The following is a 25,976-nucleotide window of genomic DNA, read 5'->3' as shown; positions in this document are numbered from 1 at the left end:
AGACGCCGAAAGAAAAAGACTAGGGACGACATGTTCCAGGAACTGATGGCCTGCTCCAGAGCGGAGGCGGCAGAGCAGAGACAGTGGAGGGAGACCCTGTGTCAGCAGCATCGCACACACATGGAACGGGAGGATAGGTGGCGGCAGGAAGACCAGCAGGCGACTCAAACGCTGCTTGGTCTAATGAGGGAGCAAACGGACACGCTCCGGCGCCTTGTAGATGTTCTGCAAGACCGCAGGCAGGAGGAGAGAGCCCCCCTGCAGTGCATCTGCAACCGCCCTCCAACGCCAAGAAGTCCTGTCCCCCCCTCACCCAAAGTTACAAGAAGGAGGGGCGGTAGGGGCCGTGAGAACTGTCCCTGCACCGCAGCAGACCGATAATGTTCGAGACAACTCTTGCGCTGTAAATTTGTACAAGCTCTTTCCTTACAGCATCAACCAGTCCCAACTCCAAGTTTAAACCCCTCACTGTGTACTACATTATTAAAAGCGGTTTGGTGTTACTCACTGTTTCCGTCACGTTTCTCGTGTCAGAAGACTTTCTGTGGGTGTGTGGGGGGGGGGAATTGTAATTGCAGTGCATAGCCCACAGTGCCATGGTACAGACTTGGGTGCAGGGTCAACTGCAGGGCACACACAGACTGCAGTCACTAGGCACCAGGGACAGTCTGTGTGGTGTATGCTGCCCCGGGTCTTTCCTTGATGTGTATGCTTGTCCAGGGTCCTGGTGCCTGCCATCCCCGAATGTAAAGGCAGGCTTCCCTTCACATGCACTTCGACCGTAGCCACGATCCTCCCCGGTGCCCTGAGCCCCAAAAAGAGCCCTCATTCAGGGGCAGATACTCACCCTTCCCCCACACCCCTCACCCCTTCCAACGCCCAAACCCACAGCCGTCATGTTAACCCCTATCCAAAGACGGCACCCCTCGCCCCTTCCTGCAAACCCACCCATTCCTGCAACCCTCCCCCTACATGCACAACCACCGTAAACCGTCCCCCACCCCACAGACCTATGTAGGAGCAGGAGGCTGTCCGTCCTCTTTTGGACAAGCGGTCTGTACATCAGTGCACACCTTACCCAGCACAGAATGCTTCCATGTTTCAACCAAGAAACAGAAATGCAAAGTCAACGAAAGATTTATTATTAATTACTGAAACATGTCCTTAGTTTTAAAACGTCCTTTGGAAGTGGGGGAAACTTGGTTTGTGATCAGGCTCTCTTAAAATCAAGTGGACAGTCACAGGTTACCCTGCTCTGCGAGGAAACTCGCTTTCAAAGCCTCCCTGATGCACATCGCTTCCCGCTGGGATATTCTCTCGGCACGGGTGTCTGGCTGATTGTAAACAGCAGCCAGGCGATTTGCCTCAACCTCCCAAGCGGCCAAAAAGGTCTCGCCCTTGCTCTCACAGAGATTGTGGAGCACACAGCAAGCAGCAATAACTACGGGGATATTCTTTTCGCTGATGTCCGAGCGAGTCAGTAAGCTCCGCCATCTCCCCTTGAGACGTCCGAAAGCACACTCCACCACCATTCTGCACTTGCTCAGCCGGTAGTTGAAGAGTTCCTTCTCACTGTCCAAGGCGCCTGTATAGGGCTTCATGAGCCAGGGCATTAGCAGGTAGGCCGGGTCCCCGAGGATCACTGTAGGCATCTGCACATCCCCAACCGTTATTTTGTGGTCTGGGAAGAAAGTACCTGCCTGGAGGCGTCTAAACAGACCAGAGTTCCTGAACACACGTGCGTCATGAACCTTGCCCGCCCACCCGACGTTGATGTTGGTAAAACGTCCCCTATGGTCCACCACAGCTTGCAGCACCATTGAAAAGTAGCCCTTTCGGTTAATGTACTCGCTGGCCTGGTGGGCTGGTGCCAGGATAGGGATGTGAGTCCCATCTATAGCCCCACCGCAGTTTGGGAATCCCATCGCGGCGAAGCCATCTATGACGACCTGGACATTTCCGAGAGTCACTACCTTTGAGAGCAGTTGCTCAACGATTGCGTGGGCTACTTGAATGACAGCAATCCCCACGGTAGATTTGCCCACGCCAAAGTGGTTCGCTACTGACCGGTAGCTGTCTGGCGTGGCAAGTTTCCAGAGGGCTATGGCCACTCGCTTCTGCACACTCAGGGCTGCTCGCATCCTTGTGTCCTGGCGCTTCAGGGCAGGGGACAGCAAGTCACACAGTTCAAGGAAAGTGCCCTTACGCATCCTGAAGTTTCGCAGCCACTCTGTGTCATCCCAGACCTGCAGCACTATGCGGTCCCACCAGTCTGTGCTTGTTTCCCGGGCCCAGAATCGCCGTTCCACACCATGAACGTGACCCATTGCCACCATGATCTCCACTGCCCGGCGTACCCTGGTTTCTGAGAGGTCTGTGCCACTCTCCTCACCGCGCTGCCGGAGCCTCCTCGCCCGGTTTCTCAGCAGCTGACTGTTGCAGAGGTGGACGATAAGGTGCGAGGAGTTGACAACGGCCATAAGTGCAGCGATGATCGCAGTGGACTCCATGCTCACAGTGCTGTGGCGTCCGCGCTGTAACCGACCAGACAAGGGCGCGAACAGATTTCCCGCCGGCGCTTTCAAGGAAGAGAGGGAGGGCGTGATTGACGGTTCAATGACGACAGTAACCCAAAACCACCCTCGACACATTTTTTCCCCCAGCAGGCATTGCGAGCTCTACCCAGCATTCCAATGGGCAGCGGGGACTGCGGGAACTGTGGGATAGCTTCCCACAGTGCACCGCTTCCAAAGTCGACGCTGGCCCCGTGAATGTGGACTCAGAAGTTCGAATTTGTGTATTTAGTATGGATACACAAATTCGACTTATTAAGGTCGAATCCACAAATTCGACTTAAGTAGATTCGAAATAGTCCTGTAGTGTAGACAAGGCCTTAGTTAATGTTCAGAAAGGGAATCTAGCACCTGCCTTCCAGATTTGAACACCTCAACATCCAGAAGTGCTCTCCAGCTCAGTTTGGGCAGCTGTTACTTCATTTCTCCCAAATCAGATAGGCTGATCCACTGTCATTTGCTGTAGAAAAAGTAGGATAAATTTGAGCAAGAAATGTTTCCCAGGGGTTATTAGGACTGGAATTGCAATTTTCAACAGCCATTGCCTTTTTGTTTGTTTTTGTTTTATTTGTTTAAAAGGAAGACAGTGATATTGCATTGGCAAATTCCCCAGAGAAAGAAAGAGTGGAACAAAAGAATAATACAGGCACCTCAACTTTTCCTCATTTATAGAGGACAGTCTTATAATATGCATCCAGATCTCCTCCAATCACACAAGCTGAAAACTTTACTGCAGTTCTGTAACCATATGGGAACCAGTCCTGTCTGTGTTCTGTGCACATCCAAAATTCCTGCTGAATGACCCACCCTGGGAGCAAGTTACCAGTGACCCAGGGCTGGGGTGGAAGGAGAGTGCAGGTGGGGGGGAGAGCCCAGGGCTGGGATGGCAGGGGGGTGCGGACTGGGAGTGGAGAGCCCAAGGCTGGGGTTGCAGGGGGGTGCGGGTTGGGAGTGGAGAACCCAAGGCTGGGGTGGCAGGGGGTGTGGGTGGAGGGGGCAGAGCCCAGGTCTGGGGTGGCAGGGAGGTGCAGGGGGGAGCCCAGGGCTGAGGTGGGGGCAGCCAAAAAATTTTTTTGCTTGGGACGGCAAAAAACCTAGAGCCGGCCCTGCCTCCACGCACCGTGAGGTAGGTAGGAGCGGATCATTATTATCCCGACTTGAAAGAGGGAGAAGCTAAGGCTGAGAAAGGAGAATTGACTTGTCTGAGGTCACACAGCCAGTCAGTGGCAGAGTTGGGAATAGGACCCAAGAGCTCAGATTTTCAAACTAACCATCGGATCTTGAATTTCAGACATTGAATGACCTGAATAAAGTGCTCTCAGATGAGCTCCAGACCAACAACAGTGACAGTAATTATTCAGCAAGTATTTGAGGAGAACTGCAATGTTAGAGAGAATCATGAACTGCTCAGAGACCATTAATGCAGAGAAGCAGGGCCGCCCAGAGTGGGGGGCAAGTGGGGCAATTTGCCCCGGGCCCCGGGCTCCACAGGGGCCCCCAATAGAATAGCGGAGGCTCCCGCCCCAGCCCCTTACCCCCGTCTCCGCCCAGCTCCTGGAGCCTTAGCGCGTCAAACAGCGTCCCTGGACACCGCTGCAGCGTGGCTCCGGCAGGACCCCTGAGCCCCGCCCCGCTCAGAGCTGCGTGGTGAAGTGGAAGGACTGCGAGCTCAGGCTGAGCTCAGCTCCCTCCGCTCGGCGTGGATCTCACAGCCCCGCCCCCTCCCCATGCGGCTCTGAGCGGGGCAGAGCTCAGGCCCCACGGGAGACACGCTGCAGCTGTTCAGCGAGGCGCTGAAGCTCCGGGTGAGGAGGGAGCCGGGGGTAAGAGGCTGGGGCCAGGGGGGTTGGCTAAGGGACAGGGAGTCCTGGGGACAGTCAGGGCACAGGGAGGGGGGGCAGGGAATGGGGGGGTTGGATTGTGGGTGTTCTGGAGGGGGGGTCTGTCAGCACTCAGCGGGGGGGTGAATAGGGGTCGGGGCAGTTAAGGGACAGGGGTGGGGGTCTCTGTGGGATGGTGAGGGGACAAGGAGCAGGATGAGTGGGGGTCAGATAGGGGGCAGGGCCAGGCTGTTTGGGAGGCACAGCCTTCCCTACCCTAAAGCTCATTCAGCAGTTTGAGGCTTGCAGACGAGCCAAGCTGTTAGCTTTTCCATTAGGGCTCCCATCCCTTTCACTTCTCAAATGCCAAATTATAGTCTATTTGTAATTTCAGTGCCATAGGGAGATTCATGTCAGGGGAGGGGAGCTTCATTTAAAATTAGCCACTGGGGGAGGGATCACATGAGAAGAGCAATATCCTTCCCAACCCTACCAAGGGAGACCCCCCCTCCCCTGCATTCCCTGAGGCTCCAGAGGGGTTAATTCAGTGGTTCTCAAACTTTTGTCCTGGTGACCCTTTCACATAGCAAACCTCTGATGTGCCCCCCCCCTTTATAAATTGAAAACACATTTTTATATATTTAACACTATTATAAATGCTGGAGGCAAAGCGGGGTTTGAGGTGGAGGCTGACAACTCACGACCCCCAGTAATAACCTCGTGACCCCCTGAGGGGTCCTGACCTCCAGTTTGAGAACCCCTGGGTTAATTTAATTTTAGCACCCTGTGTCCATTTACATGCATGTGCTATTTTGAGCATTTCAGTTTTGACAATATAGGCTCATCCCAGATTCTGGAACAAGCTCAAATGCTCAGTTTGTGGAGTATGTACATAAGCTATACTAAAGAAAAACCCACAGTAACCGTCTCCAGTGTGTGAGGGACCCCATGGAGCCAGTCTCTAGGAAACAGATAAATGCATGGAGATTAAGTCCATTAATGGCTATTAGCCAGGATGGGTAAGAAATGGTGTCCCTAGCCTCTGTTTGTCAGGGAGTGGAGATGGATGGCAGGAGATCATTACCTGTTAGGTTCACTCCCTCTGGGGCACTTGGCATTGGCCATTGTCGGTAGACAGATACTGGGCTAGATGGACCTTTGGTTTGACCCAGTATGGCTGTTCTTATGTTCTAACCTAAATGAACCCAAAGTTATGGAGACAGATATGAGTCAAGGAAGCCAGCAGAGTATCAGAAACCTGGAAAAATCTCTGCCTGGATGGGCTCAGGTGTTTGGTTACAAGCTGAGGTGGTTCAAAAGTTTTGGATTTTTTTTTTAAGCAGAATTTTTTTTATTGTTTCTTTAAACAATCAAATACAGCAAGCAGCATACTTCTGAAACCTCCAACCTCAAACCTCGTTCAGGTTTTGGCAGACTAATTTCAGCTTTTCAATTAAAAAAAACCACAACAAATTTTGAAGGAAAGCAGACATTGTCCGTGATTTTTTTTCTGGTTTTTAAAAACCCCTAGTTTTCGATCCAGAAAAAGTTTTGATGGAAAATATTTGTCCAACCCTTTTAATGAGCTTTAGTGCCTGTTAGCACTAGCTGATGCTGAGAACCAGTGATACCTTGTAAAGAAGTTTTCTCAAAACTGGGTTTGTGCCGAGATGCGGAAGGTTTATTTTTCCCAGGGGCGCCCGTGGGGGGAGCAAGTGGGGCAATTTGCCCTGGGCCCTGCAAGGGCCCCCAGGAGAATATAGTATTGCAATTTTTTTTATAGAAGGGGCCCCCAAAATTTCTTTGCCCCAGGCCCCCTGAATTCTCTGGGTGGCCCTCCAGAGAAGCAGCAAAATTTATCAAACATGTAACTGGTTCTGACTTATTTACTTGGTCTTAAAAGAGACCAACAAGGACCTGAGTCTCGTCCCTGTCAATAACCCCCTGCTCAGCCAATCAGGGTAGAGACCGAGGACGGGAGGCTGAGGGTTCTCACCAGAGAGCCCAAAGGATGGCCCAGGTCACTGGTGGGGATCACTGCCCGAGCACTATTTCAGCCCCACATTTTTGGGTGGACCTCCCACAGTGGGAGCTGCAGAGCACTCCCCCGCAACACACACACACACACACAGACACACACACACACACACTCCCCTCCTGGTGTTAAGAGGGGAACAGGAGAAAGGACAAAGGAAGCAAGAGACGAAGAGAAAGGAGGGAGGGAGGGATGGAGGAAAAGGTGAAACAAAAAGGACAAACCCTAATGTCCCCAGTGATTCTAAGGGACAAAATCCCAGGTGCGCAATAAAATTCTGCCTCCTTAAGCTCGTGTTTTCCATGCCTAGAATTCAACTCTCACCAGATGGATCAGACTGAACAGGTTTCAAACCTTGAGGAGGCTCTTACCTTCTAAACAGGGACGGCTGTTTTCTAGTAAAATCACTACAAGGGAAGGAGAAAACTCGAAAGAGGATCCTCCTGACGCTCACATCCGTGAACCCGAATACTCTCTCAGTCCTCAAAGAGAGGCCTGGAGAAGGAGACTTGCTGAAGCAAAGCCACAGGGGTCTCTGAGGTTTCCCTGGCCCCTCGCCCCTGTCCTGCCTGGCTGATGTCAGCATCTCTCTGTGAGGTCACCACCTCCCCACCACCGTGGACCAATAGGCTGAGGTCCTGCAAAAGGCCTTTGTGATGTCACTGCCACACCCCTCCCTTGCTGGGCTAATGTCCTGCCCCTGGCCAGGCACTTTGCAGGTTTGAGCTACTCCCTGTGGATCACCCCACTCAAGGAGCGTTCGTTCTAGGCAGCAAGCCGGCTAGACAGGGAAACATCAGATGCTGCTCCCAATGCTACACTCAGTTTTTCAGAAATGAGTCAACTTTATGGCCAGAAGAGACCATTAGAGCATCTAATCTGACCCCCTGCATATCACAGGCCTCCTGTATGACACAATAACTACTTTTGGGGCAAACACATTCCAGAAAGGCATCTAGTCTTCATGAAATGACATCAGGAGATGGAGAATCCACCACTTTCCTTGGTAGCTTGTTCCTGTGATGAATCATCCTCGCTGTTGAATATTTGTGCCTTAGTTGCAATATGAATTTGTCTCTTTTCACCTTCCAGCCATTGGATCTTGTTATGCCTTTCTCTGCTCGATTCAAGAGCCCTTTAATACCCACTATTTTCTCTCCAATATGGCACTTCAACACTTCAATGAAGCCACCTTTCAATCTTCTTTTGATAAGCTAAACAGGTTGAGCTCTTTCAATAGCTCACTAGAAGGCATTTTTCTCCAGCCCTCAGGACATTTGGTGGCTCTTCGCTGCCCCAGCTCCAGTTTCACAACATCTTTTTAAACTGAGGACACCAAAACTGGAGGCAATATTCCACTATCAGTCTCGCTGATGCCATGTCACCTCCTGTGATGTTATTGACATAATCTGTAACTGTATAGATCACCGTTGCGACCGCTGTGCTATATTTGCAGCCAATATTGTAGAAAGGTTGTCATGTAAGGGGTCTATGGAGAGGTTCTGATTGGCTGATTATAATGATGCTATCTCTAGATGTGTATCATTTTTGTAGTTGACGTTATAAGTATTGGCTCTGTTCTGTCCATATTTCAAACTTGTGCTCTGCTTCCGGGGAACACCCCAGACAAGTTGGAGTCAGTTCTGCCTAGCCTGCTTGATGGCCCATTAAGGACCATCAACTATACAATTGACCCACTGAGAGAAGAGCCTTGTGACTCGACTCAGCAAGGTATGCAGGGACCTGCCTATGGACAGAACTCTAATATTTTTCTATGCTACGTGCTGGATAGAGTGTCCTTGGGACAAAGAAAGCAAAGACCACATGGCAAGAGACTATAAAAGGCTGATGCCTTGTCTCCATCTTGTCTTCAATCCTGCTTCATACCTCTGGAGGGACTTTGCTACAAACTGAAGCTCTAGACAAAGGACTGAATGACCCATCCCAGCTGCGGATTGACTCCAGAGACTTGATTTGAACTTGCAGTTTATTCCATCATTGCTACAAGCCTGAACCAAGAACTTTCCCATTACTGTATGTGAAGGGTTCAAATCCATGTGCATTTTATATAACAACCTGGTCTATGGATTGTGCCAGCTCTTTTCCAGACCCGAAGTCCAGACTATGGTCTAGCCCACTATGACTCTTTTGATGGTTTAAATTACACTCACAGGCACTGAGGATAGAGTTACTGAAAGTTTGGGAGTTAGGAGCTGATAGGTCAGTGGTCCAGTCCCCTCACAGATGACCCCGACCCTCTGGGACAGGGGCAGGTCTGAGCTCTCACACCAAATGCTCATTGTGGTTGCCAGAATCTATGGGCGGCTCATTTAGTTTACACTGAGGGTTGAGTCCTGCTTCGTGCACCATGTGTGAGAATGAAAATCCTAAACCGCCCTTTGAAATAACGAATGCAGCAGGATGTGTTATTGTCCCTGCCCCAAAGCAGACAGACCGATGGAGAAATGCCATTGAGACTAGGGTAATACTCCACTGCCGTTCTACCTTTTTTACTTGCTACACTCCCTCCCAGCCTTGTGGGGTCTCAGAGCCCGTTATTGAGCCTGAGCCGAGATGTCTACACTGCAAATTTACCACCCCACAGCCCAAGCCCCGGGAGCCTGAGCTGGTATGGGGCAGCCCTGGGTGTTACATTGCAGTGTGGACATAAGCCTATTGTGTTTCATTTCTTAGGTTCTGCTGCCATCGTGTGGCCATTTCCTTCCCCTCCTTTCTGTCCAAAGCGCAGAGCCCAGTTCCTCCAGGGGGAGACTGACATCTTCCTTCTTCCCTTCCTCAACAGGCTGGGGTCTGGCTGGGGAACAGCCGTTTCTGAGGATTAATTTCATATTAATGGTGTTGATCTATAGATTTTACAGCCAGACTAGATCACTAGGTACCTCTGCTCTGACCTGATTCAGAACAGAGTCCAGAGATTTTTACCCAGTGACTCCTACATCCACCCCAAGATCTTCTGGCTGAACGAGGAGGGTTCATTCAGAAAGTCATCGTGTTTGGGTGTAAAGGTGTGAAATGATGGGGAAATTGGCCCCTCTTTCAAGTTTAAACGTTGTAACTTCTACACCTAGACCGGGGTGGCCAACCTGAGCCTCAGAAGGAGCCAGAATTTCCCAGTGTAACTGCCAAACGTGCACCTTTGTATGCAACTACTGAGTCAATTGTGAACCTTCCCATCATTGTCCTTTGCTCTTAATCCTTAATCCATCATGGGGCCATTTCCCGCCTCTCTTTTCATACAGAAGCACAATTTTCTTTGCACAGACACAGGAACAGCAAGATCTTTCTCTGTCCCTTGTGCAAAGCAGGGGGCCAAATTCCATGGAAACAATGGACAAGCAGGGGGCTCTGGGCACATCCAGCCCTGGCCATGAGATGTTCCCTCCCACTATGGACCCTGCACCATAGTAACTCTAGCTCAGGAACCAATCCATGCAACAAACCTCGATGCCAACTCTGCCCACATATCTACACCAGCGACACCATCACAGGACCTAACCAGATCAGCCACACCATCACCGGTTCATTCATCTGCACGTCCACCAATGTAATATATGCCATCATATGCCAGCAATGCCCCTCTGCTATGTACATCGGCCAAACTGGACAGTCTCTAAGGAAAAGGATAAATGGACACAAATCAGATATTAGGAATGGCAATATACAAAAACCTGTAGGAGAACACTTCAACCTCCCTGGCCACACAATAGCAGATCTTAAGGTGGCCATCCTGCAGCAAAAAAACTTCAGGACCAGACTTCAAAGAGAAACTGCTGAGCTCCAGTTCATCTGCAAATTTGACAGCATCAGCTCAGGATTAAACAAAGACTGTGAATGGCTTGCCAACTACAGAACCAGTTTCTCCTCTCTTGGTTTTCACTCAACTGCTAGAACAGGGCCTCATCCTCCCTGATTGAACTAACCTCGTTATCTCTAGCTTGCTTCTTGCTTGCATATATAAACCTGCCCCTGGAAATTTCCACCACTTGCATCCGAAGAAGTGGGTATTCACCCACGAAAGCTCATGCTGCAAAACGTCTGTTAGTCTATAAGGTGCCACAGGATTCTTTGCTGCTTTTACCTCCCCTCTTCCTTTATGCTGCTGTTGTTATTTCATGGATTGTCTGGGATGGGGAAAAAGCTGAGTTCACTACAGGTGGAGGGGAAAAGAACCCTGAAAATCTCAGGACCCAACCCTGCTACCAGGATCACTGAGGTGCTGGGAATCTGCCTGGGAAAGGGACTGTGTGAATTGTCAAGGTGGGGAATGAATAACAATCTACAACTAGATCCACCTCATTAACCACTGACACAGGCTAATCCTGCTGCCGATAGAAGGGAAACTGGGAGCCATCTTTGCTCTTCAGCCATGAAAACAGTGACCCAATTGCACCGCAGTGAATGTGCTGGGGAAAGCTGGAGTTTACAGGCAGGTGGAAATAGCAGATCCTAGAAACACCTGGAGCTCCGCACACCACTTCTGCCACCAGAGTGAGGTGTTGAGCTGCTCACAGCATCCCCCACCATGACCTTGCAGCAGGCGATTGCAGCACCCCCAACCCAATGCAGGGGAGATGGCTGAGTGTATCTCTGCACCCTGAGACCAGGGCATCCACTCTCTCTGCCCCACACATAGAATCTGGCCCTGCTGAAAGGTTACCCCTATGAACAAGTCACCTCCAGGAGAGCAGGATTGGTCCTCAGAGAGGGGAACGGGCTTCTCATGAAGCTTATAGGTCACTGGATGCCCTGGAAACAGGAGGGCTCTGAGTGTAACCCATAGCAAACACAGCCTGCTAGGGGATGTAGCTCAGTGGTTGAGCACATGCTTTGCATATATGAGGCCCTCGGTTCAATCCCCAGCATCTCCATGATCATTTTTTCACCCTGCTGCTTTGCTCATGCCCAGAGGGGATGTGGCCCACCAGTCTCCCTGCACCAGTTTCAATCCTGCTCAATGAGGGGCAAGTGACAATTGCATGGAAGGTCGGGGGGGGTTCTGTTCCTAAGTCACCTCGGTACATTTAAGATTCCCACCCGCTGTGCTGCTTGGGACAATGGTAGATGAGAAGGGCGAATCCTCCAGCACTGGAGGGAAAGGTCCCATCTGCACAGACTGAGAGGCAAGGAAACAGAGGGGCAGGGTAGAGAGAGGTCAGTGATTTACTCCCAGCAGGGGACACTGTCTTTTTGAGTATCAGAGGGGAGGCCGTGTTAGTCTGGATCTGTAAAAGGCGACAGAGTCCTGTGGCACCTTCTAGACTAACAGACGTATTGGTGCATGAGCTTTCGTGGGTGAATCCCCACTTTGCCAGATGAATGGAGTGGGAATTCTGTGCTTGGCTAGCCAACTACAAAAGCAGTTTCACCTCAACTGCTAGAAGAGGGTCTCATCCTCCGATTGAAGTACCTTGTTATCTCTAGACTGATTCTTGCCTGCATACTTATACCTGCCCCTGCAAATTTCCACTACATTCACCTGACGAAGTGGGATTCACCCACAGAAGCTTATGCTCCAATACATCTGTTAGTCTGTAAGGTGCCACAGGACTCTGTCTTTTTGAGGTGAGTGCAGCTTGCTTGGGATGGTGCTGACGATGGATAGAAAAAAGGCTGGAGTCAATGGCAGATGGGACCACAGAAGGGGAAGGGGAATGGCAGCCCCACAGAAGGTCCTCAGTGCTCAGATGCCCCCAGTTATTGCATCCCGGCCTGTCCTAGACAGAGAAAAGACACCGAGGGATCCAGCCCCCCTACAGTGATCCCATGGACAAGAACCTGGTTAGGAGTGGGGTGAAGGTTCCCTCTGGGCAAAGGGGAGCTGAAATCCCTCCGTGTCCTGGAATTTAAGCAATGAAAGCTTCAAACCCTGCACGGGTGTGGGCTGAGGTGCATCAGCAGAAGATTGGGCTGGACAGGAGTGGCAGGTTTGTATAATTTTTGGTGGTGCCCAGAATGGGACCAAGTCCTGCCCCACCTGCCACACACACCTGCCTAAGGCTCTGGGAAGGAGTTTGGTTGTGGGAGGGAGAGGGGTTGGGCTCTGGGAGAGTTTGGGTGCAGGGTCTGGGCTCAGTCAGGGGGTTGGGGTGCAGGAGGCAGTGTGGGGGGGCAGGCTCTTGGAGGGAGTTTGGGTGCAGGTGTGGGGTCTGGGCTGGGGCAGGGGTTGCAGGAGAGGGTGAGGGGTGCAGAATTTACCTCGGGCATCTCCCGAAAGCAACCCGCAGCCCCTAAGCTGGAGGGCCGGGGGCGTCTCTGCGCACTGCTGCCCGCAGACTCCACCCCTCCAGCTCCCATTGCCACAGTTGGCAGAGTTGGCAGTTGGGGCGGGGGCAGCATGTGGAGACCCCCCACCCCCACAGTTGTTCTTCTCACAGCTGGCTGATGGGGGGCAGCAGGGGATCTCCCCAATCTGGGGGAATCTCTCTGTGCCCCACTGTTAGTTCTCTATCCTGTCTCCCCCTAACCACGCACACCACTCTCCTCTCCGTTATCAGTGTTTTAGAGAGACCCCTCCCTCCCTTTATGGGATACAGACTCTCTGTGACAGAGACTGACTGGGGCTCCTCTCTGCATGGCCCCAGTGGGGAAGGAAAGAGACTGGGGGAGGGGGAGAAGATGGGCAGAAGGAGTCTAATGGGGCAAAGCCAGAATAGAGGAGATTTTCTTCTTGTTAAAATGTACTGGAGTCTCATCGCTGAAAAGCCGCATCTTGAGTTAAGTTTGAACCAGCAGCCTTTCAATTACCAGGCAAAGGTGTGAACCACAGAGACTGATAACTGCCTGCTTCCCAAATGTGTTTAAAAAACATCTTCAGGGGTGCAACTGGTTAGTGCAGAGGGGCCATCTGTTGGGATTATGAGTTCAAGCTTTCTCTCAAGCCCTTGTTTCTCTTACCTGTGTAGTTTGTTTTGCCTAATTCATATACAAAGTGCTACACTAGAAAAAGGAGAGTAAGTTCTAAAATGTAGAGGTGGGTGCATACTTTAGAAACATCCCCCCTGTGCTGCCATTAGTTCCAGCAGATTGTTCACTGGAAGGGCAAATTGATTTCTTTGCTGCTGAGAAAGATGCCAGGACAGGTCTGTGGGCACCTGCTTCTTCCAGTTCCTTCCCTGCTCCAGTCACTGCTGTAGGAGGATCCTATATGCACTGAGCTTAAACATTTTCCTGGGCCTTCTTAGCATAGTTGGCAGCATGTCAGTCTCATACTCAGTAGGTCCTGAGCTTACACCTCAGAAAAGACAATGGTTTTCTGCTCCCTGCTTCAGATTTTCTAAAGGAAATCAGAGAAAAGAAGCTATAGGAGAGTGGTTCCTAGACACTCTAACACAGACAGATTTTTCTAAGGCATTAACTTTTCCTTCTCTGTGGAGTTTGTATTCTCCATAGAGCAAAATAAAACAAAAACATGCAAGTCTAAGACTAATACAGTATGAAACTCAATACAGATAAAATCTCACCCTCAGAGATCTTCCAATAAGCTTCTTTTGCAGACTAGACTTATTTCTTGTCTGGGCCCAATCTTTTCACCTGGTATAGTCCTTGTTCCAGCTCAGGTGGTAGCTAGGGGATTTCTCATGACTGCAGCCACCTTTCTTCTGTTCCACCCCCTTATACAGCTTTGGTACAAGGCGGGAATCTTTTGTCTCTCTCCTGGGGAAAAGCCCCAGGTTTAAGATGGATTCCTGTACCAGGTGACATGGTCACATGCCCTGTGAGACCCCCCCAAGCCTTCATTGTTCCTGGCCTGACTCACAGATGGTGCAGGACAGAGCCATCTCCAGTCAATTGTCCTGGTTAATGGGAGCCATCAGGAGTCCAAACCACTATTAATGGCCCACACATTGCGGACCTCAGAGTTATAGTTCATATTTCTAGCTTCAGATACAGGAATGATCGGTTCATACAAATAGGCTGAACACACACAGTAGATAATAAGCTTTGTAATGATACTGCACAAGAGACCTTTTGCATGAAGCATGTTCCAGTTACATTATGTTCACACTCATTAGCATATTTTCATAATATCATCAACATCACAGCAGGGATAGGGTTTTACTGCGGCACCTGGGAGCAGTTGAGTTTCATGTTCAGGCTCTGCTATGAGTTCCTCCAGGTTTCCCATAAGCACACAGAGCCCTTAGCGGATACTCTCGATACAGGAATGGCCCAGATACAATGAAGTGATGGGAATTGCATTTTCCTTTTTAATTTTTGAATTTCCAATGACATTTCTGTTTGTGATTTTGTTTTGCTTCGTATAACTGTGTTTTCTCAGGGACTTGATATTTACCAGGCTAACTAACAGCTAATAACGGGAGACTTCCAAGCAGGGCGTGGGCGAGCAGAAAAGAACTGTAAGAGACGCTGGTTTTCGACCTTGTGTTAGATAAGACTAGAATGCAGATTGTAGCAGAAATTGCTGAGAGAAGTAAGCTATCAGAAAGGAATATGTACAAACAAAATGCAGTTGTTGCTCCTTACTATATGTCACAAAAGGTATAAATGCTTGCCTTAATTGTTTATCTAACCGAGACCTACCTCGGGAGGGGAAACTCTGCCTGTCTGTACTCTCCCGAATAACTGCAGTTGCTCGAAATAAACAGCATAATATAATAACATTTAACATCCCTGTGGTGGGAAGAACATCTCAACAGCCCAACACTGTGGCATTTGATTTAAAAAAGGAGAACTATACAAAAATGAGGGGATTAGTTAAACAGAAATTAAAAGGTACAGTGCCTAAAGTGAAATTCCTGTAAGCTGCATGGACACTTTAACGACGCCATAATAGAGGCCCAACTTAAATGTATACCCCAATTTAAGAAACACAGTAAAAGAACTAAAAAAGACCCACCGGGGCTTAACAAACATGTAAAAGAAGCAGTGAGAGACAAAAAGACTTCCTTTAAAAAGTGGAAGTCAAATCCTAGAAAGGAGCATAAACATTGCCAAATTGTAGGTGACAAATCTGAGGAACTGTCACAGACTGAAGTGTCACTAGAGGAGGTTTTGGAATTAATTGATAAACTCAACATTAACAAGTCACCAGGACCAGATGGCATTCACCCAAGAGTTCTGAAAGAACTCAAATGTGAAGTTGCGGAACTATTAACTATGGTTTGTAACCTGTCCTTTGAATCGACTTCGGTACCCAATGACTGGAAGTTAGCTAATGTAACGCCAATATTTAAAAAGGGCTCTAGAGGTGATCCCGGCAATTACAGACCAGTAAGTCTAACGTCGGTACCGGGCAAATTAGTTGAAACAATAGTAAAGAATAAAATTGTCAGACACATAGAAGAACATAAATTGTTGGGCAAAAGTCAACATGGTTTCCGTAAAGGGAAATCATGTCTTACTAATCTATTAGAGTTCTTTGACGGGGTCAACAAACATCTGGACAAGGGGGATTCAGTGGACATAGTGTACTTAGATTTCCAGAAAGCCTTTGACAAGGTCCCTCGCCAAAGGCTCTTACATAAATTAAGTTGTCATGGGATAAAAGGGAAGGTCCTTTCAAGGATTGAGAACTGGTTAAAAGACAGGGAACAAAGGGTAGGAATTAATGGTAAATTCTCAGAATGGAGAGGGGTAACTAGTGGTGTTCCCCAAGGGTCAGTCCTCAGACCAATCCTATTCACCTTATTCATAAATGATTTGGAGAAAGGGGTAAACAGTGAGGTGGCAAAGTTTGCAGAAGATACTAAACTGCTCAAGATAGTTAAGACCAAAGCAGACTGTGAAGAACTTAAAAAAGATCTCACAAAACTAAGTGATTGGGCAACAAAATGGAAAATGGAATTTAATGTGAATAAATGTAAAGTAATGCATATTGGAAAAAATAACTCCAATTATACATAAAATATGATGGGGACTAATTTAGCTACAACAAATCAAGAAAAAGATTTTGGAGTCATCGTGGATAGTTCTCTGAAGATGTCCACTCACTGTGCAGAGGCGGTCAAAAAAGCAAACAGGATGTTAGGAATCATTAAAAAGGGGATAGAGAATAAGACTGACTATATTATTACCCTTATATAACTCCATGGTATGCCCACATCTTGAATTCTATGTACAGATGTGGTCTCCTCATCTCAAAAAAGATATACTGGCATTAGAAAAGGTTCAGAGAAGGGCAATTAAAATGATTAGGGGTTTGGAACTGGTCCCATATGAGGAGAGATTAAAGAGGCTAGGGCTTTTCAGCTTGGAAAAGAGGAGACTAAGAGGGAATATGATAGAGGTATATAAAAATCATGAGTGATGTGGAGAAAGTAGATAAGGAAAAGTTATTTACTTACTCCCATAATACAAGAACTAGGGGCCACCAAATGAAATTAATAGGCAGCTGGTTTAAAACAAATAAAAGGAAGTTCTTCTTCACACAGCGCACAGTCAACTTGTGGAACTCCTTGCCTGAAGAGGTTGTGAAGGCTAGGACTATAACAGGGTTTAAAAGAAAACTGGATAAATTCATGGAGGTTAAGTCCATTAATGGCTATTAGCCAGGATGGGTAAGGAATGGTGTCCCTAGCCTCTGTTTGTCAGAGGATGGAGATGGATGGCAGGAGAGATCACTTGATCATTGTCTGTTAGGTTCACTCCCTGGGCTGCTTCTGCTCTACAACTATAATTGTCTTTTTACACCAAAATCACTAACTTGAGCACCCAATTCCATGTACAGTCCTAGTGGATGTAAGGCACAGGTAACTTTTGCCTCAGGGTAGCTTGTTGGCATCAACCCTCTCCCCCCCACCTGGAGCTGATGAAATTCCTGGCTGGAGGGACACACGCTCCTACAAGTCAAAAGGAAAGGAGCTGATAGAAAAGATCACAGGACTGACCCCAAAGAAGGGTGAGCTGCAAAAGGCAGAAGCAGGCAACTCATCTGGCAGAGCTGAGAGACCACAGTGAAGATGGTGCAAAGATCACTATATTGGAATTGGCAAATGTGATTTTTTTTAAAACAAATCTTTGGGAAGCCCTAATAAAGGCATTTCTTACAGTTCTCTCCGATTTGGATTTTCTGATCTCTAATAGGGAATGACATCTGACTGAAGCTTTTCCCAAATGCAGAGCATGTGTAGGGTCTCTCTCCACTGTGGATTCTACGATGTATGACAAAGTCTGAGTGCTCAATGAAACTTTTCCCGCACTCAGAGCATGTGTAGGGTATCTCTCATGTGTGGATTCTCTGATGTGTGACAAGGCTTGAGCGCAGACTGAAGCTTTCCCCGCACTCAGCGCACGTGTAGGGCGTCTCCCCTGTGTGGATTCTCTGATGTGTGATAAGGTTTGAGCGCTGACTGAAGCTTTTCCCGCACTCAGCGCATGTGTAGGGCGTCTCCCCTGTGTGGATTCTCTGATGTGTGATAAGGTTTGAGCGCTGACTGAAGCTTTCCCCGCACTCGTGGCATGTGTAGTTTGTCTCTTCCAAGTTGATTCTCTCATGTGTAATAAGGTCTGAGAGGCTACTGAAGTTCTCCCCTGGCCTCTGCTGAGTCTCAGAGGCTTTTACTGTTTCTCGGAGTGCACAACTCCTGGAAACATTCCCTTTGGGTCTTCCTGATAACGTCCCATGTGGTGCTCCTTGCTCAGCATCTTCCTGCTGGGGTTTCTGCTCCTCATTCTCACGCACCATCCTATCACCTGATGGGAGACAGAGAGAATCCAGACATAGGTCACTCCCTGTGCCTGAGAGAAAGGAAATCTCAGAGACAGGAATTTTAAAAGGGATGAACAAACCAAAATATGTGCAGGAGAGATCAAACCTATCAGGAGCTGATTTTCCCCAGAGGAGAGAGGAAGGGATCAGTTTTGGTCTGCATTTCACCAGAACATGGAGGGGGGAAAGTGGGATCAGGTAGGGATCTGCTGCCAGTTGTTAGTCAGGATAGGTGGGAAGCCATGAGTGACATCTGCCTAATTATTCCACATCTGCAGGGAACAATCCTGAACTTGGAGAGCTCACAGGGTCTTTGTAGGGCATCCCAAATGTTTCCTGTATTCACGGACAGTTTTTGACTTGCTTTAACCAAGTCCTCACCTGTGCAGGCAGCTCTTGGAAGCACTTCTTTCTCAGAGCCCTGGAGGTCCAGGACCCACGGCTCTTCCCCTCGTTCCAGCTGTGAGACCACATCAGGTTTGGAATTTAGAAACCCTATGCCAGGCAAAGAAAACAAGGGAGGTCGGTGGAATTTGTGGGATACTTGTCACAAAGAATAGTCCATGGTTTTAAGCTCAGCTCATTTTTAAGCAGTAACATCCCAAGACCAGCTTCCTTGGCTCCAAGTGGCAGGAGAGTTATTATTATTATTAATCATATGCATTACCTTAGTGCCTAAGGACCAACTAACAGTGTGTCTCCGTTGTGCTAGGCACAGTACAAATGCAGAATAGTAGATGGCCCATGCTCTGAAGAATTTACAGTCTAAATAGACAAGACAGACACAGCATGGGGGAAGGGGTAGAACCCTCTGTTAGAATAGAGATATTCAGGCCTGCCTGCAAAGCCTAGACTTAAAAATACCCCTAAGTTCTTAATCACTTAGCTAGTTACAGGAGTATGAAAACAAAGAATCAAAATCACAGTGTGCCTGTGTCTGGGCCTTCTCTCACTAGGACAGCCTGAGGCCTTGTTCTTAGGCTAATGCCTTTGGCTAAGCAGCAGGGGCAGCCATAAGCTGGGAAGCGAAGGGTCACATCCTCACATCCCAAACCAGTCACACTGAAATAAGGTGCTATTGGGCTGTTAGGAAGACAGTCCTGTCTGGATCTTAAGATGGTTAAAGAAACCTTAATTTGATAGCATTCTGTCTGGCAAGAAATCACTTATCAATGGTTGTGGTTGTGAAACCCTCATTTCTGTATTGCTTTATCTTTATGGCCACCACTTTTACATTGTTAATCAGTCTGGTTCTCTAATTGTTTCTCTCTCCTGTATAATTAATGTTGCCAGGTGTAAGTTAATTAGGGTAGTGGTTTATAATTGATTAGAGCAGTAGTAAGCAACCTATGGCGGCACGCGAGCTGATTTTCAGTGGCACTCACACTGCCCAGGTCCTGGCCACTGGTCCAGAAGGCTCTGCATTTTTAATTAATTTTAAATGAAGCTTCTTAAACATTTTAAAAACCTTACTGACTTTACATACAATAGTTCAATTATGTATTATAGACTTATAGAAAGAGACTTTCTAAAAACATTAAAATGTATTATTGGCACATGAAATCTTAAATTAGAGTGAATAAATGAAGACTCAGCACACCACTTCTGAAAGGTGGCCGACGCCTGGGTTAGAGAATTATGTCACAATATGTTAGAATTGGTTAGTTAAATTTCAGCACAATTATTGGTTAAGATATAGCTGAGAATATTACTCTATAAATGGGGTCAAACTGGAGGGAGGAAGGAAATTGGAACAACAGAATATCAGGGTTGGAAGGGACCTCAGGAGGTATCTAGTCCCACCCCTGCTCAAAGCAGGATCAATCCCCAACTAAATCATCCCAGCCAAGGCTTTGTCAAGCCTGATCTTAAAAACCTCTAAGGAAGGAGATTCCACCACCTCCGTGGGGAACTCATCCCAGGGCTTCACCACCCTCCTAGTGAAATAGTGTTTCCTAATATCCAACCTAAATCTCCCCCATTGCAACTTGAAATCATTACTCTTTGTTCTGTCATCTGCTACCACTGAGAACAGTCTAGGCCTGGTCTACACTGGGGGGTGGGGGAGTTCGATCTAAGGTACGCAACTTCAGCTACGCGAATAGCGTAGCTGAAGTCGAATACCTTAGTTCGAATTACTTACCCGTCCTCACGCCGCGGGATCGACGTCCACGGCTCCCCCATCGACTCCGCCACCACCGTTCGCGGTGGTGGAGTTCCGGAGTCGACAGGAGCGCGTTCGGAGTTCAATATATCGCATCTAGATGAGACGCGATATATCGAACTCCGAGAAATCGATTGTTACCCGCCGATCCGGCGGGTAGTGAAGACGTACCCCTAGATCCATCCTCTTTGGAGCCCCCTTTCAGATAGTTGAAAACAGCTATCAAATCCCCCCTCATTCTTCTCTTCTGCAGACTAAACAATCCCAGTTCCCTCAGCCTCTCCTCAGAAGTCATGTGTTCCAGTCCCCTAACCATTTTTGTTGCCCCCCGCTGGATGCTTTCCAATTTTTCCACATACTAGTGTTGGGCCCAAAACTGGACACAGTGCTCCAGATGAGGCCCCATGAATGTTGAATGTTGGTTAGGGGGAGAACGGGAACAGGGACACAGGCAAGGCTCTGCAGCATCAGAGCTGGGAAGGGAACAGACTGTATCGGCATATAGAGATAAGCCCGACTGGTGTGAAGGGCTTCGGAATATGTAATCTTATAGGTGTAAAAATTGTACAGACTATACCACCCTGTGACATCATCAACGAAGTGCCCATTTGTGCCTGGGTAGGGGCCCTGCTATGGGAGGGAGGATGCAGCAAGGACTCAGGATCGGTGGCCGGGGTCGCTGTGCACAGAGACGGGGAGGTTATACGGGGAGGGGGGTAATGAGTGGGAGAGGGAGGTCAAGAGTTAAAATAATAATATTTGAGAAAAAAACTGTATAATAACGTGAAACTGAACAGAAAGAAAACTGGAGTGGAGGCTCTAAAGCAACAAGGCTTCAGTAGGGATTCGGGGTTAAAGGTCTGGGATCCCCCACAGCTCCAGATCCCCAAACCTCTCCTCCCTCCCACTGACCCACCCACCCCACTTCCTGGGTGCCCTTCCCCCACACTCCCCTCCGCTTCTTCCCATTACTCTCAGCCAGCACCACCTCCCGGCACTTGAGAACTTCTTGTATTTTCTCCTCGTCTCTCACAGCCTCCTACCTCCCTGCTGCTTCTTAGCTCTAACCCTGCACACACCCGCCCCATGTCCTGGCATATCTACTACCCCCCGTCTCCGTCCCTCCCACGGCTCGCTTAACCCTTCACCCATGGGATCCTGAACGGCAACATTACACGCTCTCCTAAAAGAGCTCATCTGACTGTCACACAAGCCAGGCATGAGTCACACACCTATTTACTCAATTTAGAATTCTACAGGCAGCATATTTTCCTCTTAAAATGAGGAAAAGGCATGAAAGCTACAGTGATTAATGTAGTTATTAATGTAGCCAATAAGGATACAGTCAATGCAATTTTAAAATGACTGACGGCACCAAAAAGGCACATGTCAAAAATGATACTAGTGGATGGGAGATAAGGCAAAAAAAGGGGGGGGCAAGGAAACTTGTCAAAACTTGTATGACGAATAAAGGTATAAAGTTATTACTGCTCAGGTTCTTCAGAGACCCCACAGCTTCTAATAACCCAGGGGACAGGACTCCTTACCCAGCGAGGTCACCGTCTCATAGTTCTCCTGCATGACATCCCAGTAGAGGGCTCTCTGAGTGGGGTCCAGCAGAGTCCATTCCTCCTTGGTGAAATACACAGCTACCTCCTCGAAGGTCACCGGCCCCTGAAAGAGCAAGAGTCCAACACTCAGTACCTGCTGCCCCACTCACAGCCCCACTATTCACGGAACAGCAGCACCAGGGAAATGGAAGCCCCGGGAGGCACATGTTAACGGAGTCCCACCCAACCTTGCCTAGAACAGACAGGCGGCATCAGAGGGTAGAAAGAGAGAAACTTTGTGTCTCCCAGCTGACAGACGGAGGCAGGGTCTTCACATTTATCACATACCTACTAGCCAGAGTTTGATATAGGACATGGGGCTGGCTCTGGACCCTACTAATGGCTCCCTGGTAGGAAACACTCTCCAAATAAAATATAAGAAAGAAAAGGGAAGTCAGTAGTAAAGAATATTAGTTAGAACAGGGGTAGGCAACCTATGGCACGGGTGCTGAAGGCAGCACGCAAGCTGATTTTCCGTGGTACTCACAATGCCCGGGTCCTGGCCACCAGTCCGGGGGGGGGGGGGGGGGGCATTTTAATTTAATTTTAAATGAAGTTTCTTAAACATTTTAAAAGCCTTATTTACTTTACATACAACAATAGTTTAGTTATATATTATAGACAGAGAAAGATCTTCTAAAAATGTTAAAATATATTACTGGCACTCAAAACCTTAAATTAGAGTGAATAAATGAAGACTTCTGAAAGGTTGCTCACAACTGAGTTAGAAGGTCAGAATTATAGAAAATTGGTAAGGGAAGTGTGACGTTATTGATATAAATTGGGACCATATAGAACATGGGTTGCAACCAAGGTCCTGTAGTGGCACCAAATCTGATGTAAAGGGGGTCATATGAGGTGTCTAAGACCAGGTTATGGGTTGCTGGTTATGATTATGCTGTCTGTATGTATGTATCATTTTGTAGTTGAAGTTATGAATATTGGCTCTATACTGTCTGTATTTCAAGCTGGTGCTGTGCTTCTGGGAGACATCGCAGACAAGTTGGTGTTAGCTCTGCCTAGCCTGCTTGATGGCCCATTAAGGACCATCAGCTACACAATTGACCCATGGAGAGAAGGCAGACACACCTTGTGACTCAGCAAAGTATGCAGGGACTGGCCCATGTGACCCCAGACTCCATTTTGCTGTAATTTTCCACAGTAAGGACAAAGAGGTTCTTACACCTGGAAAAGCCTATATAAGGCTGATGCCTCATCTCCATCTTATCTTCAATCCTGCTTCTACCTCTGGAGGGACTTTGCTACATGCTGAAGCTCTACACAAGGGACTGATGACCCATCCCAGCGGGGGATGTTCTCCAGAGACTTGATTTGAACCTGCAGTTTATGCCATCACTGCTACAAGCCTGAACTAAGAACTTTGCCATTACTGTATGTAATTGATTCCATTTAACCAATTCTAGCTCTCATCTCTACCTTTTTCTTTTTATGAATATACCTTTAGATTTCAGATTCTAAAGGATTGGCAACAGCGTGATTTGTGGGTAAGATCTGATGTGTATATTGACCTGAGTCTGGGGCTTGATTCTTTGGAATCGAAAGAACCTTTTTATTTTATTGGGGTGTTGGTTTTCATAACCATTCCTCCCCGGGACGGGTGGCACTGGTGGTGATACTGGGAGACTGGAGTGTCTAAGGAAATTACTCGTGTGGCTTGTGGTTAGCCAGTGGGGTGAAACCGAAGTCCTTTTTGTCTGGCTGGTTTGGTTTGCCTTAGAGGTGGAAAAACCCCAGCCTAGGGCTGTGACTGCCCTGTTTGAGCAAGTGGTCCTGAATTGGGTCCCGCCAGAACCGCCTCGTCAGAGGAAGCTATCAGAAATCAATGACCAATCAATGAAAATAAGAAGGAAGTTTTGAAAAGTATATTAATCCTAACGATGGTAGTGATAAATTACTAGACGGAAATGGCAGAATTATCTAAAATAATGCAAAAGAGGTAAAAGTGTTCAATAAGTGTTCTCTCCTGGATTTGGAGAAAAACAGATCCTGTACTCGTATCATAAGATGTTGACGACGACACTCCTTCCATTCCAACAAGAACTCACAAGGACATTAAACAGCAGCTATTACAGTTAGACATGTTTAAATAAGCAGGTCCAGATAACTTGTATCCAAGAGTTTTTAAACACCTGGTGGAGGAACGTGGTGGACTATTAATGTTGATTGTAATTAGGACTTGGAACACTGGGGAAATTCCAGAAGACTGGAATTAAGCTAATGCTGTGCCAATATTTAAAAAGGGTAAAAGAGATGACCCAGCTAATTACAAGAGTGTCAGTCTGATATCAATACTGAGCAAAATAATGGAGCAGTCAATACTGGATTTCGTTAATAAAGAATTAAAGGGAAGGTAATATAATTAGTACCTATTAACAAAGGTTTAGAGAAAATAGATCCTATCAAACTAACTGGATATCCTTATTAGATGAGATCAAAAGTTTGGTTGCAGCTAATATTATTGATGTAATATATCTAGACTTCTGTAAGGCACATGACTTGATTCAGCACAATATTTTGACTAAAAAACTAGAATGATACAAAATAAACACAGCATACATTAAATAGATTAAAAACTGGGATTGTAAATGGGGAACCATGGTCAAGTGGATTTATTTCTAGCGGGTTCCCACAAGGATTGCTTTTTGCCTGTGTGCTATTTAACATTCTTATCAATGACCTAGAACAGAATATAAAATCATCATGGATAAAGTTTGCAGTATCACAAAGATTGCGGGTGGTGGTAACTAATGAAGTGGCAGTAGATTCAGGCTCCAGCACTGGGAGTCTGGGAAGTTTTCCCAGCCCTGGCTGGAGGATTATTTCCTGTTCCACAAAGAGAAGTTCCATTCCCAAATCCCGTGCCTTGAAATTAGGCCCTATCTGACACTACACCCCATATTCAGCATAGTGGTATGGTTATAATATGATTAGAACATAATTATGATGTATTTTGTGCAAGATGCGTCATGTGCTGAATATGATTATCCTATTTGTGTGCACATATCATGTTCGTATCTGAAGTTATGGATATTGACTATGTATCTGTATTTCAAAGGTGCTTACTCTGGGTAACACCCACAATGAGCCTTTCAGGTACAACAATGAAGAAGCCAGACAGAGCTGATGGCTCATCAACAAAGATAATGGACCATGGAAGAGCTTAGCCTTCCTGTGATTGTTTCAGCCAGCTTATGAGTCATGGCTACTATGACTCAGCAGGACATGTGACTAGACCACATGACAACGAACTCCATTTTGGTACCTGTAGTTTTCCACAAACTGGACTGGGAATTTAGTTTGGAACAAATGGTTCCTGCCATATGGAAAAGCTACATAAGGTGGGGTGTGACATCATCTCTTGGCCTCATTCCCCACACAAGCAAACTCCTGGAAACACCTGAGGAACAAAGACTGAACTGCTGCTCCCAGGGTAAAGGGATTTCTAGCTTGTGTATGGAAACTTGGGGGACTGCTTGTACCATCAGTCAGGGTGAGAAATTGCTAATTCAAATTCTATCCATCTAGTATGTTAGGCTTAGAATTGTTGGGATACGTTAGGGTTCAGTAAAACAGCTGGGAAGCTGCTAATGTGCTGACATGCATTGGGGACAAAGGCATAAGCAGGCAGTAATTCTTTGCTTAACAAATAAGTTGCCATATTTTTCCTTTCTCTGTTGCTTGTAAGAATTGACATTGATGCAGCTGCATGAGAAATGTAGTTGCTGGAATAAATGTCCTTTGTGTGAAAGAAAGTAAAAGAAATGTTATCTCCCCCTCCCTTCCTTTCCCAGCTACATAAACAAGCCCTGGCTTATGGCCCCTTCCTCCCTCCCCGAGAACTGCTCATTGACCCTTCCTCCATACCCCGAGAACTGCTGTTTAGGGAAATTTGTGGCAACACGTTATTGCAAAGAACGGTATTTTCAAGGTAAAAATGCCTCTATGATATGTGTAATACTGTGATAGTGGATAGGGGTGGGTATACTAATTGTATGAGTGTTTCTACTACTTAATGAGGGGTTTTGGGGTGTTGTAACGGATGTAGGTGTTTACATACAAACTTA

This window comes from Mauremys mutica, chromosome 26 (genome assembly GCF_020497125.1).
Source record: "Mauremys mutica isolate MM-2020 ecotype Southern chromosome 26, ASM2049712v1, whole genome shotgun sequence".
NCBI classification, from domain to species: domain Eukaryota; kingdom Metazoa; phylum Chordata; order Testudines; family Geoemydidae; genus Mauremys; species Mauremys mutica.
Note: the sequence above shows the minus strand (reverse complement) of the source record.